This window comes from Lolium rigidum, chromosome 6, assembly GCF_022539505.1.
Source record: "Lolium rigidum isolate FL_2022 chromosome 6, APGP_CSIRO_Lrig_0.1, whole genome shotgun sequence".
Lineage (NCBI taxonomy): Eukaryota > Viridiplantae > Streptophyta > Magnoliopsida > Poales > Poaceae > Lolium > Lolium rigidum.
The window spans coordinates 162,534,898-162,540,307 of NC_061513.1; the positions used below are offsets into that span (position 1 = coordinate 162,534,898).

The 5,410-nt window shown below is 42.2% G+C and overlaps 1 pseudogene; it reads left to right on the forward strand.

The window, feature by feature from the left end:
- The first annotated feature begins 1,776 nt into the window (after positions 1-1,776).
- LOC124661163 lies at positions 1,777-4,038 on the forward strand (annotated as a pseudogene).
- Positions 4,039-5,410: the final 1,372 nt, after the last annotated feature.

A 5,410-nucleotide genomic window follows, 5' to 3' on the forward strand; every position in this document is an offset into this window, starting at 1 on the left:
CCGAATGATGGTCTTCACAAGGTGCAAAACGTTTAGATTTGCAGCTCCCTATAACTGAATATTTCTACCATTCCTTTTTTGAGAATGCACCTTGGAAAGTGCATCAACTTTTAATAGAAGGAGAGCCAAGATGGCAGTTTACAACGCGGTGAACGGCAATAACCCTGTAACAGGGGTGCCACCCATCCTCGTACCTGAACTCTACCCTATTCCCTAAACAACCTATTCTATCCTTCCTGGTACCTGAACTCCTGTAATTTACCTTGGATTAAAAAAAACAAAGTTATTTACTTCTTTGTTTATTTGATAATATAAACTAATGCTGCTGGCTCTCATCTGTTATGCTGTAATATGTAAGCATCTTTTAAGCATTTGTTATACCAAACAGCTGTTATGTATCCACTGAATTGTTGGCTTTCACTGTGTATTCAGTTCATCTAACACAACTTATTTCCCCTGTCAACTCTGGTCTTACTTATGCTTGCCTGCAATGGGACATGTGCAGTAACCGGAACAATGACAGACCAAATACGGTAGTGAATCACAATTGAAGTTTGGCAAGCTGCGATACTTCACATACCCATCTGCTAGACTGAAAAGAACTAGAAAAATATGTGTCGTATATTAGATTTTTTTTTATGTTCATTAGGAGCCTCAGTTTCAAGATTCGTCACAGCAAAGACATGATCGAGCAAATATCTGTCCTCGCATATCTTCTTGAAACCAGTGACAACTAATGCGAAATCGGACTCGATAATCGCCATTATGAAGATCCACTGAGTCATGATATCGTGTTACTTAATCAGTTAATCGGGCGATGAACTTGCCCGGTACATGGTGAATTTGGGACGGCTTAACCTTTTGCATAAGATGGTTTTCCTGTCCAGGTAACCCGTCTGCCACATATTTGCAGATTTGTAGTGAAAATAAGACAGTGAAATTTGTCTGTTCCGGCTTCAACAATGCCCTGTCTTCCAGAGCATTTTCTCTTCATTTCTGAACAACTCATGTGATAATCTTTGTCTTGTGTAAGATATAATGGCACTATGTCAAAAGGCGATATAATGCCATTATGGGATATAATGTGTTGAACTTTTGATTTCAGAGCATTTCTCCTTGAACCTTCCACAAAAATAAAATGCAAAGAGGGCAAGACGTTTCCACAATTTATCTTGCAAGACAAAAGAATTTTGTGAGAACTTGGCAAGAGAAATACAACTGTTCTCCTTTAATAATCTGATCTGGAAGCAAATGCTATCTTTTTTGTCAGCGACAACGTCAATTTGTGTTTTGCTGTGTAAAAAACTATAGAGATCGCAAACTTGTACTGAAAGGCCACTTAGTTTACCACTACCGCACAAAATAATTTGATTATATATTTTTGTACGGAACGGAACCAAATTGTTTTTTTATAAAAGAAATATATTAATATCACGAAAATACCAATTACACTGAGCTTCTACATCAAGTTGTTTGTTTTGCCCTGGGTCTCCAGTGTGCATGGACTGGCTCTGAGGTCACACAAACTGCAACGAAGCAACCATGAAACAACGAAGCAACGCACATGGTAGGGAGCCATCCTCCTGCGTTGCACCTTGAGTTTGACCAGTCAGATCATAAGCGGAGTTTCTTGTCTTCCAAGTTCCTTGGGAACGAGGCATTGACTGTGTGGTGAGGTTGATCGACATATCCACATGGCATACCATTAAACAAATGATCAGTGGAGACTACACTGTCCTGGTGTCACTACTATATATTCAGAGTTGTGACCCCAAACATTACCAAACCAGTCCAAGTGCACATCACTGTCTTCTATCCTCTCTTCTTGCTCCCACTTTTCTGCGGAGAAATGATTCTTGAATCGCTACTGGGTTCAGCTTCTGTGCCATGGACCTTCCTGATATGCAGCCTCTTTGGCTCGGTGCTTCTGTGGCCAACCATCCGACTGCTAGATCAGCTGTGGTGGCAGCCAAGGCGGCTCGAGCGGGCTCTTCGTGCCCAGGGTCTCCGCGGCACGTCGTACCGTTTCCTTATCGGTGATGCCAACGACTACGCCCGGCAAAACAGGGAGGTGTGGTCAAGACCTCTGCCGCTGCGCTGCCACGACATCGGCGCCCACGTCATGCCTTTCCTTTATAACAACGTCGAGGAGCACGGCAAGCCGTGCATCTCTTGGTTCGGTCCGATTCCTAAGGTGACCATCACCGATCCTCACCTTGTCAGGGAGGTGATGTCCAACAAGTTTGGCCACATCGAGAAGCTCAAGTTCCCAACTCTATCCAAGCTCCTCGCCGAAGGCGTAGGGAACTACGAGGGCGAGAAGTGGGTCAAGCACAGAAGGATACTCAACCCTGCGTTCCATGTCGAGAAACTCAAGGTATGGCTGCTGTTAATTGTTCCGCGTAATTTACCATATGTGTTTACAATTACTTTACATCTACTTTTCATACGTTTGTGAATTAACCATCTGTTGTGACGAGAGTAATCTTGCTTAATTTACAGCTCATGCTGCCAGCGTTTTCTGCATGCTGTGAAGAGCTTGTTGGCAGATGGACTCAATCCCTTGGTCCCGAGGGCTCGTGGGAAGTGGATGTCTCCTCAGAGCTCCAGAACCTCACCGGGGATGTCATCTCACAAACCGCATTCGGTAGCAGTTATCTGGAAGGAAGAAGGATTTCTCAACTGCAGTCCGAGCAGATGGGGAGATTCATGGCAGCCATTCACAAGATTATGATACCCGGTTACACGTCAGTTACCACTTTTTTTAAAAAAAAACTTTATATGTGACTTACTTCTTGGTACTAACTGAAGCTCACTAGAACTCACTCCCCTTTTTCACTTGAACTTACTAGTCCTGTTCAGTAGACAGTGCTCTTAGGCTCCAATTGACATTGCAGGGGCAATATCATTTGGTTTAATTTCTCTTCAATATCATGGAATGAAATATGATACTGTAATCATTCAGTACTAAAATTAACACAGTTTTAATCAAAATTTACTAAGGGCACCTCCAATAATGGCATTATTATCCTTTTATTCACCACCTTGTTTTCTCGGAATCTTAATTAAAAGTAAGCCTTCGTTACTCTGTCTGTATGTACTATTGTACTGACACTGTGACAGGTATGTCATTTCCAGGTACTTTCCTACCAAAAATAACCGAAGGATGCATCAAATTAATGACGAGATTGAGAACATTCTACGAGGTCTAATTTCTAATAGGATGCAAGCTATACAGGAAGGAGAAAGCACGAAAGATGACTTACTCGGCCTATTACTGCTGTCAAACATGACAACCATAGATGCAAATGGTAAATCCATCCTAGGAATGTCAGAAGCAGAAGTCATGGAAGAGTGCAAGTTGTTCTATTTTGCAGGAATGGAGACTACATCAGTACTCCTTACATGGACAATTATTGTACTTAGCATGCACCCCGAGTGGCAGGACCGCGCAAGGGAAGAGGTTCTTGGCCTATTTGGAAAGCATAAACTTGAGTATGAGGGTGTTAATCGACTCAAAATTGTAAGTACCAGCTGGAAATTGTTTAGTTTGTTACCATGACATTTACATAGAGGTGCACTATATTATTAATGTGTTATGCAGGTGACAATGATTCTATACGAGGTTCTTCGTTTGTACACACCAGCTACTGCTTTCACCCGAAAGACATACAAGGAGATTGAGATCGGAGGCATCACGTACCCAGCTGGAGTGGTCTTTGAGATGCCCGTGTTGTTCATCCACCATGACCCGGACATCTGGGAAACGACGTGCACCAATTCAGACCAGATAGGTTTGCGGACGGGATCTCCAAGGCCTCCAAGGAGCCCGCCGGTGCGTTTTTCCCATTTGGCTGGGGGCCACGTATCTGTATTGGTCAGAACTTTGCGTTGCTTGAGGCCAAGATGGCCTTGTGCATGATCCTTCAACGCTTTGAGTTTGAACTCGCGTCCTCGTATACCCATGCACCACATACTGTTATGATGATGCGTCCAATGCATGGTGCTCAGATTAAACTCCGGGCTATCTCTTCGTAGTGTTATATATTGGCATTCGCTGCCTATATTATAGTATAGCCTTTGCTTTGTCCATGTAATATGATTTTAGTTACATCCTGCTTTTGATAACAAAGTCCAACATAAATTGTGCTCCCGTGAGGAACCCAATTTTCTAGTCTTTGTCCAACCGTTGCCACTGTCATGCTCTTGTTTTGTTAGATTCACAGGGATTTTAACTCGGGTTCAATTTCAGAAACAAAACCATAGAGTTCATACAGAAAGTAAAGCTCCATACTAGAAGTCCCAGCAGCCGAGCTTCGTCGAAACAGGTTTCCAAGCACTATCAAAAGTGACATAAAAACCCTATCACATCGCTACATGAACACAGGGATCGAAACCACTTCCAAAGCTAACATGCATGCAAAAGCCTAAAACTTAATTATCAGTGCTAAGAACTCGGAAACACTAGATCACCCAAACTTCTTCCCAAAACCCCAGAGCTTTAGTGCAGAGTCTGTTTTCTGCATGACCATCGCCTGAGAGACAACCCCTCACATCACCACATGAATTGAATCACTCTCCTCCGGATAATCAGTCAGATACGCCAGGGAGCTGATCCTTCTGCAAATGACATCCAGGCAGAAAGCCACCCAAAGTCAGTGCACTTTAACTTCTATCATCCAGGGTCTTGAGTATGATCATCAATTTTTCCAAGAACTGGCCAAAATAATCCTCCCTCTAAATCTTTGGTAAGAACTTTCCAATTCCTCAGGTGCGCCATAGTCAGGCTCCGCACGTGTATCATGTTTATCCAAGATACTTTTTGAAAAAAAAAACTAAATTATTCCTATGGTTCCACACACATGGACTCACACACACAGGATGGCAGAAGTAACTACATTGAAGTGCATAAATCTTTAGTTGCCATTTAGAAGCAATTGATTCAAAGTTAGTGATACCAATATCAAAAACCTCAAACACATCCTCCCAAAGGATTCTGGCCACTATGCACTCAAAGAAAAGAGTCTTGGCAGATTCAATTTTGCAAAGTTCGCATTCTAGAGGTTTGGGCACTGCCCTTTTTCTCGAGTTACCGCCAGACATAATTTTTTTGTGAGGAAATCCATCAGAAAATTTTTGAATCCTAGAGGGGTTTCTAGATCCTAGACCGAAGGGAGCTAAATCAGTTTATACCTAGAAAGTTAACCAAACAATCCATGGACTTAGAAGAGTAAACCCAACTAGTCTCATAATGCTAGATAAGTTCATCATCATCTCCAGAAACATTAATGGACCTAGCTATTTCAACCAACTCCATCCATTGTACCATCATATATATTACCTTTAGTCTAAAGTAGATAGATGTTTTAGATTTATTTAAATTTAGATGTTCTAGACACTAAATATCGCC